The sequence below is a fragment of the Arvicanthis niloticus genome, chromosome 17 (assembly GCF_011762505.2).
Source record: "Arvicanthis niloticus isolate mArvNil1 chromosome 17, mArvNil1.pat.X, whole genome shotgun sequence".
Lineage (NCBI taxonomy): Eukaryota > Metazoa > Chordata > Mammalia > Rodentia > Muridae > Arvicanthis > Arvicanthis niloticus.
This window is the reverse complement of record NC_047674.1, coordinates 46753175-46764557: the sequence shown is the minus strand read 5'-3', so window position 1 is coordinate 46764557 and position 11383 is coordinate 46753175.

Here is an 11383-nt window from a genome sequence, read left to right as displayed (position 1 = left end):
TCAGGAGCGGATAAAAGTATCATTTCCACTAATTGGTGGCCTAAGGCATGGCCTGTAGAGAAATCATCTCACTCCCTACAAGGATTGGGATATGAAGCCAGCCCTGCAGTCAGCTCCCGCTCGTTGACTTGGAAGGCAGCAGAGGGTCAGACAGGAAGTTTTATACCTTATGTGCTTCCCCTCCCCGTCAACCTCTGGGGAAGGGACATTTTACAGGGCCTAGGGCTAGTTCTGACCAGTGAATACTCCCCACAAGCTGTAAACATTATGAAAAGCATGGGATTTAAAGAAGGGAAAGGTCTTGGCAGGAACGAACAAGGAAGGTTAGATCCTGTCTCACAAGAATCAAACGCAGGAAGGCAAGGACTGGGTTTTTCCTAGCTGCCACTGAGGGCTCTATACCCATACCCTGGCTCACAGAGGAGGCCGTCTGGGTACCTCAGTGGTCATTATCCTCTGAGAAATTGGAAGCTGCTACAAAACTAATTAAAGAACAAGTGCAGCTCGGTCATTTAGAACCTTCTACCTCCCCCTGGAATACACCTATATTTGTTATTAAAAAAAATCCGGGAAATGGAGGCTTTTACATGATTTAAGAGCGGTCAATGCACAGATGCGACTATTTGGCTCTGTGCAACGAGGTTTGCCTCTACTCTCTGCCTTGCCTAAGCAGTGGAAAATTATAATTATAGATATTAAAGATTGTTTTTTCTCTATTCCCTTATGTCCACAAGATAGGCCAAGATTTGCGTTTACATTACCTACTGTTAATCGTTTTGAACCTGATAAGAGATATCAGTGGAAAGTCCTGCCTCAGGGCATGGCCAACAGCCCTACCATATGTCAGCTGTATGTTCAAATGGCCCTCGAGCCAATTAAGAAGCAATTTCCTTCGCTGTTGCTGGCTCATTATACAGATGATATTATTATGTGTCATAAGGATTTAGGTACTTTACAGACCTCATACCCCTTATTATTAAAAACCTTAGAACAGTGGGGTCTACATGTTGCTACTGAGAAAGTTCAATTTTCAGAGATTGGTTCCTTTTTAGGGACAGTTATCTATCCAGAAAAGATAATTCCTCAGAAATTGGAGATTCGTAGAGACCATTTACATACTTTAAATGATTTTCAGAAATTATTAGGTGATATAAATTGGTTAAGACCGTTTTTAAAAATTCCCTCGGCCGAGCTGAAACCTTTATTTGATATTTTAGAAGGAGATGCTCATATTTCCTCACCAAGGGCCTTAACACCAGCTGCGAGCCGTGCTCTGCAAGTAGTAGAAAACGCTTTGCAAGACGCCCAGTTGAAACGCATAGATGAAACCAAAACCTTTGACTTATGTGTTTTTAAAACTAGACACTTACCAACTGCTGTATTATGGCAGGAGGGGCCCTTGTTATGGGTCCACCCTAATGCGTCTCCTGCAAAGATCATTGAAAGGTATCCAGATGCAGTTGCTCAGCTTGCCCTTCAAGGGCTAAAAGCGGCTATTACTCATTTTGGAAGAGAGCCTAAGGTTTTAATAGTGCCTTATACTGCTCACCAAGTCCAAATATTAACGGCGACCTCTGATGTGTGGGCAGTGCTGGTTACTTCCTTCAATGGTCAAATAGATAATCATTATCCTAAGCATCCCATCTTACAATTTGCTTTAACTCAAGCTATCATATTTCCACGTATTGTGTCTCAGGAGCCGCTCCCAGATGGAATGGTAGTTTATACGGATGGGTCAAAAACAGGAATAGGTGCCTATGTGGTTAATGATAAAGTTACATCCAAACAATATCATGAAACCTCACCTCAAATGGTGGAATGCTTAGTGGTGTCAGAGGTTCTGGAAATATTTCCAGGTCCCTTAAATATTGTTTCAGATTCCTTCTATGTGGTTAATGCAGTAAAAGCATTGGAAGTTGCTGGGTTAATTAAGACATCTAGCAGACTTGTAGAAGTTTTTCAAAAGATTCAGCTTACCCTGGCTAAGCGTAGATCCCCGGTCTTTATAACTCATATTAGGGCTCACTCAGGCTTACCGGGACCTATGTCCCGTGGCAATGACCTGGCAGATCGAGCCACAAGGTTAATTGCAATTGCCCTTTCACCAAAGTTAGATTTGGCTAAAGCTTTTCACAAAAGGTTTCATGTGACAGCTGAGACATTAAGATGTCGATTTAACATCTCTAGAAGGGAGGCCAGAGATATTGTTACTCAATGCCAAAACTGCTGTCATTTCCTACCTGTTCCCCATACAGGAGTTAACCCTCGGGGAATCAGGCCCTTACAAATCTGGCAAATGGATGTTACCCACATCCCATCCTTTGGTAAATTACAATATTTGCATGTTTCTATTGATACTTGTTCTGGAGTTATATTTGCCTCTCCTTTGACCGGAGAAAAGGCGGCCCATGTTATTCAACATTGCCTCGAAGCTTGGAGTGCTTGGGGAAAGCCTAAAATCCTTAAAACGGACAATGGGCCAGCCTACACTTCTCAAAAATTTAAACAATTTTGTCGCCATATGGAAGTGACACACCTGACGGGTCTTCCTTATAACCCCCAGGGACAGGGCATCATTGAGCGTGCTCACCGCACCCTTAAAACTTATTTGATAAAACAAAAGGGAGAAGTTGAGGAAGCTCTGCCCACGGTGCCACGAGCTACTATTTCTCTGGCACTTTTTACCCTCAACTTTCTGAATTTGGACAGTCAAGGCAATACAGCGGCTGATCGACATTGCCTGGAACCAACTAGGCCAAAAGAAATGGTAAAATGGAAAGATGTTTTGACTGGTCTATGGAAAGGCCCGGATCCTATTTTAATAAGATCCCGGGGAGCGGTCTGTGTGTTTCCACAGGGGGAAGACAATCCATTTTGGCTGCCAGAGCGACTGACGCGGCGACTCGCGGTTCCTGAAAAAGACCCCCCGAAGGATTCATCTGCAGACGCTCTCAGCTCCCATTTGGACTCTCCAAAATCGGGTTCCTAGTATATACAGTAAATTTAGATGGTTAACCTATCTGCTTCTCAAAAACCTATGCCCTTGCCTTCTTAAAAGGCGTTGCTGCTGCTAACTTGTACCAATGTAACTCGCTTTATATTACAGTGCTGGTCTGCTTTTCTATAAGCAGGTCTAATAGCCAGTTTACCACTCTGATCCCTATCCCCGTTCAGACGTCTGAGACCTTGATTTTATCCTGACAAGAAAGGAGATTCTAATATAACTGCAGCCCTTATCGCTGCTATTACCATCCCTACAAATTGCAGCTGTAACAGCTGACTCAGACATGGTTAATCAAATCACAGCAGCTACTGTTGCTAATCAAATTTCAGAAAAAACCTCTGAGGCTTTTGACCCTCCCACAGAAAGTGGATGTGTTGGTCAATCAGAGAGTTTATTCGCTCCAAGCACATTTGATACAGCTCGCAGATGTGGCTCAAATGAGCTGTGTCTCAATGACCCCATATCCAGGTATTTCACCTCTGAGATTTGTGAATGATACATTTATTTAAAGCCATAATCTTTCTGCTTACTTAAAAGGAAAGTGGAATGGGAAGTTGGACCAGATACAGCCGTGATTACAAGCTCGGATTTCCAGCGGATGAAACCTGCTGCCCGTGGAGATTTTACTTCTTAAAAATAAATTTCTTCTGCCTTTTCTTTCCTTCTTTCTTTCTTTCCAAAGAGCCGGAATAGGCCTGCGTGATACACTTCTAGGATGTGAACTAGTATTCATAGATGGATGGTTTGTAAGCTCAAGCCCAGCAAAAACGTGACAAGGTAGCTCTAAGCCTAAGCACGCGCAGCCTTGGGGCAAGCATCCTCCCTGAAATTTGATGATCTAGGCTAGAAATAGCCTATGACAGAGACATTCTCAGTCTATGCACCCCAAGAGCTCGGCTCATTTGCACTGGGTAGATGAGAAGTCTTGTCCAGTCAGCTCTTGCCTAAATAATTGTGATACCAGATAATAGGTTGACAGCCCTTGCACTCCTGGGAGCTATATATATACTCCATTGCACAGGGATGGGTGTCAATTCTCTTTATATTTCCTTAGCCCATGCACCCAGAGGACTCGTTTCCATGGCACCTGGAAGGGTAAGGAAAAAATCTTCGGGCTATAAGCTCTTGATCGCTTACTCCCCCCCAAGATGGAGTTTGCTTGATCGGGTTTGAGTTCGAATCTTATTTGGTACTACATTTAATAGGCAAAAGGCTGTTTCATATTAATAATTTAAACAGGGAGAGATGTAGTGAGCCGCTGTGGCTGCACACGTGCGTTTTTCCAACATGGCGCTGGCCACATGTTTCCCCAGCAATAAACAATCATTCTGCGCAGCTGCTAGGCAGAAAGAGCGCCAAACCACTGGCCTATCCCGAGGCGTAATACTGGGTAGTGAGCAAGCAGCCATTCAGAAGTGAATACGTCACTCTAGGGTGTATTTAAGGGACCCTCTTCCGGTTTCTTGGGTCTTTCCGCTTTATCGTGTGCGGTAGTAAAAAGTTCCTCGTGGCAGTAAACCCGTATCGCCTCCTGTCCTTATTCGCGGGCGAAAAGGGATTTTGGGGGCACGCGTTACACTTGACAAAAGAAAAAGGGAAGTTCATCTGGACAAAAGAACACCAGGTGGCTTTCGAAACTCTTAAAAAGACACTGCTACAGGCCCCTGCCCTAGCACTGCCAGATTTAAGCAAGCCTTTTACCCTATATATTGATGAGAGAAAGGGGGTTGCCAGAGGGGTCCTCACCCAAGCTCTAGGACCTTGGAAGCGTCCGGTGGCTTATCTGTCAAAAAAACTAGATCCTGTGGCTAGCGGATGGCCCTCTTGCCTGCGAGCGATAGCTGCAACAGCCACACTGATAAAAGATGCTGATAAGCTAACTCTGGGCCAGAAAGTGACAGTAGTGGCCCCCCATGCTCTCAAAAACATCATCAGACAACCGCCAGACCTCTGGATAACCAACGCTAGAATCACCCATTACCAGAGCTTGTTACTAACAGAGCGAGTGACTTTTGCTCCACCTGCCGTCCTCAACCCCGCTACCCTGCTACCTGAAGCTGATGAGACCCCAGTACATCAGTGTGAGGAGATACTGGCTGAAGAAGCAGGGACCCGGTCAGATTTGACTGACCAGCCGTGGCCTGGGGCGGAGACCTGGTTCACCGACGGAAGTAGCTTCGTGAAAGAAGGTAAGCGAAGGGCTGGGGCAGCGGTAGTAGATGGAAGGACTGTCATTTGGGCTAGCAGCCTGCCGGAAGGAACTTCGGCGCAAAAAGCAGAACTTATTGCTCTGATCCAAGCCCTAAAACTGGCAGAAGGGAAGTCTGTAAACATTTATACTGATAGCCGATACGCTTTTGCAACAGCCCATGTTCATGGGGCAATTTACAGACAGCGTGGGTTGCTGACGTCTGCTGGCAGAGACATTAAAAATAAAAAGGAGATTCTTGATTTACTAGAGGCTATCCACTTGCCACGAAAGGTGGCAATCATCCACTGCCCAAGACACCAGAAGGGGACTGGCCCTATTGAAAAGGGAAACCAGATGGCAGATCAGATGGCTAAAGAGGCGGCACACGGACCAATGACTCTTATAGCCAAAGTGGGGTCCCGCCAGGATGAGAGGGCCCTGGAAAAGAGAGCCCTCACAGAAGAAGAGGGGCTAGAATACCTGACCAGTATGCACCGCCTCACCCACCTGGGGGCCAGAAAAATGATAGAACTATCCAACAAATCCCCTTACCACATTCCTAGGCTCCAAAAGACAGCCGAAGATCTGGTAAGAAACTGCAGGGCGTGTGCCCTCACTAATGCCGGATCCAGCAGGCATAGTGGGGGAAAGCGCCTATGGGGAGATCGACCTGGAACTTATTGGGAGGTCGATTTCACAGAAGTCAAACCTGCCCGATACGGCAACAAATATCTTCTAGTTTTCATAGATGTTTTCTCAGGGTGGGTTGAAGCATTTCCCACTAAGAAAGAAACAGCAAATGTAGTGGCCAAGAAGATACTGGAAGACATCCTTCCCCGATTTGGAGTACCTAAGGTAATTGGGTCAGACAATGGACCTGCCTTCGTCGCCCAGGTAAGTCAGGGACTGGCCAGACAACTGGGGATAAATTGGAAGTTACATTGTGCTTACCGACCCCAGAGCTCAGGACAGGTAGAAAGAATGAATAGAACTATTAAAGAGACCCTTACGAAATTATCAATTGAGGCCGGCGGGATTGACTGGACAGCCCTTCTCTCCCTAGCCCTGTTCTGGGTCCGGAACACACCTGGACCTTTGGGACTAACACCCTTTGAGATACTGTTTGGTGCACCTCCGCCTCTGTTTGAAACCCTAGATAGTGTGACACGCCCTGATGACAATAATTTTATACCTTCCACCCACCTTTTAGCCCGTTTAAAGGCCCTTGAGACGATCAGGAGAGATATTTGGGAACAGCTGAAAGACACTTACACCGCCGGAGATCCTGCAGTTCCCCATCAGTTTGAGATTGGAGACGCCGTGCTGGTGCGGAGACACCGGGCGGGAAATCTCGAGCCGCGCTGGAAAAGACCCTACCTGGTACTGTTGACAACTCCAACCGCCATTAAGGTGGAAGGGATCCCCACCTGGGTTCATGCTTCACATGTCAAAAGGGCCCCTCCTGAAACTAGTCCAGATGAGTGGATTTTGGAAAAGACTAATAATCCTCTTAAGTTGCGTTTATGTCGTAAACGCAACCCTGAGTCAGGACAGCAACCCCCATGCCCCGATGCGACAAACCTGGGAGGTGATTAATGAAGAAGAAAACACTGTGTGGTCAATTTCTGCTATACATCCTCCATGGACTTGGTGGCCAGATCTTACGCCTGATATTTGTAAGTTAGCAGCCGGATTGCTTACCTGGGATCTTCCAGACCACACAGACCTAACTAAACCACCCACTGAAAGACAGTGTGTTCCTAACGGGATAGGAGGCACACTTGGGTGCTCAGGACAATTCTACCGGGCTAATCTCCGGTCCTCAGGATTTTATGTTTGCCCTGGTCAGGGCCACAATCGGAAGCTCCGACACAAGTGTGGGGGGACCTCTGATTTTTATTGCGCTACATGGGGATGTGAAACTACCGGTGAGGCCTACTGGAATCCTACTTCCACATGGGACTTGATTACGGTAAAGAGGAATAGCAGCTATGATAAGTCCAACCAAGGAGAGAGAGATAGTTCTAAATATCCTGAGAATGGGTGTGGATTTGAAAATAGTCCCAATGGAGCCTGTAAAAACAGCTACTGCAACCCCATAGTTATAAGATTCACTGATGCAGGGAAACGAGACCATCGGAGTTGGCTTAAGGGAAACAACTGGGGATTGCGTATAGATGCTGCTGGAAAAGACCCTGGGTTAATTTTTAAAATTAAGTTGACCCTAGAAACCCCCTCTCCAACACCTATGGGACCTAACAAAGTCCTTCTTGCTCAGGGGCCCCCTCCAAAGTCCCTTACTCAAACACCAGTGCAACCTGCGCCAGTGACTGCTGGTCCTTATTATTTTACCCCCTCACAAGGCCCCAAGATCTTGACCACACCACCCGATCCTTCGACAGGACAGAGACTATTTAATTTGGTCGTTGGAGCCCTCCACGCTCTAAATAATACAAGCCCAGACTCTACTGAATCTTGCTGGCTATGTTTAGCAATAACACCCCCATACTATGAGGAAATCACCATGAACGGTGCCTTTAATAACACCACTTCCCATCACTCCTGCACTTGGGGAACTGAGAGAAAACTAACTCTAACTGAAGTATCGGGGTCAGGTTCAGGACTCTGCCTAGGTACCCCACCTGCCTCCCACAGACATCTGTGTAATCAGACAGTCTCTCATCCTAAAACATCTATCACCTATTATTTGGTACCAGGGCCCAACCGTTGGTGGGCTTGCAGTACAGGACTCACCCCTTGTGTGTCTACAAGTGTATTCGAACCAACTACAGACTTTTGTGTGCTTGTGCAGCTGGTACCCAGAATTTATTATCATGCTGTGGGTAGTTTCGAAGATAAATTCGATATTAGGCCAAAGATATACAAGAGAGAGCCAGTTTCCCTCACTTTAGCCATCTTACTGGGTGCAGGCATTACTGCTGGCATAGGAACAGGAGCTGCCGCACTGGCCACCGGCAAGCAAGGCCTTAATGCTCTCAGTACTGCTATTGATGAAGACCTAAAAATACTAGAAAAATCTGTTTCCAACTTAGAAAAATCTTTATCATCGCTATCAGAAGTAGTGCTCCAAAACAGACGAGGGCTCGATTTGTTGTTTTTAAAAGATAGTGGACTGTGTGCAGCCCTTAAAGAAGAGTGTTGCTTTTATGCTGACCATACTGGAGTAGTCAGAGACTCGATGCAGAGGCTTAGAGAAAGACTAGATAAGAGACAAAAAGATCGAGATGCCCAACAGGGCTGGTTCGAGTCCTGGTTCTCACGATCTCCCTGGATGACTACCTTATTTTCTGCCTTAGCTGGACCGGTGATGATAATTTGCTTAATTTTGATTTTCGGCCCATGTGTGATAAATAGAGTTATGACCATAGTCAAAAATAGAGTTGATGCTGTACAATTAATGGTGTTGAGACTACAGTGCCAACCACAGGAAGATCCTGATAAGGTAGAAAATGATTTTTAGAGCCTAGGCTAGATATTTTAAGGTTAAAATTATTCAGGAGAGGGAGAGGAAAAATAAAAGAAAATTTTATGGGTCCCATGAATTATAGATTCTTTTTCCCTAGCCTGAGTAGCTAAAGTTGCCCCTCTGGTTTGCCAACCAGAGGCCAGTTAATCCTTAAACAAAGAATGCAGAGTTACAGGACAATGGGCTACCGAGGCATCCCAGGAATGCATCCCAGGAATGAAGATCCTGATAAGGAACTGCTCCCCGCCCCCATGGACCGGTTTGACCAGATGTTCAAAAATTGGAAAACAACCAATCGTATGCACCCGCGCAAAAGTTTCTCCTCTTCCCCATCCCGAGCTTATATAAACCCTAAACCCTGGAGCCACGAGGTCGATGCCCCTGTCTCCCACATTGAGACACGTGTCGGCCCGGAACGTTCCGCCATTAAACTACCTTGTGTTCTTGCATCAAGTTGGTCTTCCGTGTGTCCTTTGGGTGCGCGCCATCCCGTGACTCGAGTGGGGTCCCCTTTGGGGGCTTCCCGAGCCTTTCAAGAACAGACCACTCCAGACCATGCAGTTCCAAGGGGGAGAAAGTTTATTCAGGGGAAAGGGCAAAGGTGGGGAGAGAAGAGAAGTAGAGGCCAGCCATGACCACGTGGAGAGAGAGGAAGGGGGGAGGGGACTGAGAGAGAGAGGGTGTAAGAGCGGGAGTAAGAGAGTAAGAGGGCAAAAGAGAGAGGAGGGGGCAAGCAGCCCCTTTTATAGTGGATCAGGCTACCTGGCTGTTGCCAGGTAACTGTGGGGAGGAGCATACCTGGCTGTTGCCAGGTAACTGTGGGGAGGAGCATACCTGGCTGTTGCCAGGTAACTGGGGAGGTGGAGTTTAGACGGAATACTAACAAGTTGAGTAGGTAACTTTTGAACCTTAAAGAAATCTTAAAAATTGAAAAAAAAAAATTGGACATATATCACAAGTGTTAGAGAGAAAAGGAGACATTTAAACAAAAAACAAGAAAATTTTTGGTTAAGAAGCATGGACATTGTTGCTGTAGGTGTTCCTGTTAGGGAGAAAAGGAAATGTTTAAAATTTTTGCTTGAAAAAGAGGAACAGTGTTGTAGGTCTTCCTGTTGTGGAGAAACAGTAATGGAAGGTTTAGAAGGGGGGTGGGGGGGCTTTGCTCTGCCATGTGGCATTTGGGTGCTCTGGCAGAGAGGTCCTGTATTTCCCCCCCCCCTTTTTTTTTTGTCTTAGAAATCTTAAATGTAGAGAAGGAGAAAAAAGCTAACTTTGAAGAAAGCTTAGAAGAGACATATAGACTTGATAAGAGAGCCAAGAGTCAGAGAGAGTGAAAGGTTGTGTCTATGGGAGAGACACCTGGCAACCAGGCCCAGCCTGGTGTTTTTAGCCGAGAGGAAGAAAGAGGAAGGTGGGGAAGGGAGCAAGCAGAGTCCTGGACCCGCTGCTTTTCAGACAAACCGACTGAACTAAATGGTCACAGTCTGCCACAAATGACAGAGAATAAGGGGAAAAGCCTATGTTAGTTAGCCTTTGTTAGCAGGCTATGTGACTCCCTGGGGGGATAAACACTGGGGACTAGAGTTTAGAGTCAGTGCTCTAGAAAAGCTAGCAGGCACCCCTGGGGGGAGGGGCGGAGAGCAAAAATTTAGCAGGCAGCACAAGACTGAAGTCAGCAGCGCTCTTGAGAGTTTAAAACAAAAGGGGCCAAGGGAAAGAGTCTTAGAAGGAGGGTCACAGCAGGTGTTGTGGCTTGAAAGACAGCTGTTAGCTGTGAAGGAGCCCTCTCTGTGGAGCTGGGGAGCTGGGCAAAGTGAAGGCTAGGGAGTCGCTGCCATCTTGCCCTTGACCTGGAGAGCATATGGAGAGGGAGAGACAGAGAAAGAGGAAGAGAGAGGAGTTAAAGCAGAGAAATTGACCAGGAACACATAGAGAGAGAAAGAGAGGGACCTAGTCTTTGTGAACTAGGCAGGAGCTAGTGGTAGCTAAAAATTAAGAGAAGACACTAGCAAGGAACATGTGGAGAGAGAAAGCGGGGAGACAGAAAGAAGCCTGCCTAGTCTTATGAACTAGGCTGGGGATTACTCACTGTCCTGGAGTTTTGTGGAGAGTTTTTTTGCGGGCACTAGCGGGGGTGGGGGTGGGGTGTGGGGGGTGTGGGGGGGGGAGGGAGGTGCACTCTTGGAGCTGGCTCTTCCCGTGTCCTCTACCACCTGTAGGGAATGATGTATGCTCATGTGTGGGCGTGAGTCTGTGTTGTCTTGTGGGTCTGTCACAGCTCAGTTGACTGGAACTGTGGCTCAGCATGGCAGAAGCCTTTACTGAGTTGGTTCCATACCGCACCAGCAGACTCTATGGGCCCCATTTGGCAGGGGAAGTATTTACTCAGTCTAAAGTTCCATGGGGTACAGAGCTCTTGGATTGGTGATCCCTGGAGGTGACCAGAGACCAACTGGTCTCAAGCCCTCAGGCTCTCAGACCACCAAGAAGCCAAGGAAGGACCAAGATGAGGGGGCATGTGGGAGCACGACTGGCTAGCTCACAGCCGAGAGAAATGAGGGGAAAGGGAGAAGCATCTGGCAGCATCCCACAGAAGAAAGGTTACTGTACTTGCTTGGTTGCATGGGTGATGGAGTCCCACGTTGCTCAAGCAGTCTTTTGTCAGGGGTGGATGTCTCAGGGTAGGAGAGGTGGGTGCAGG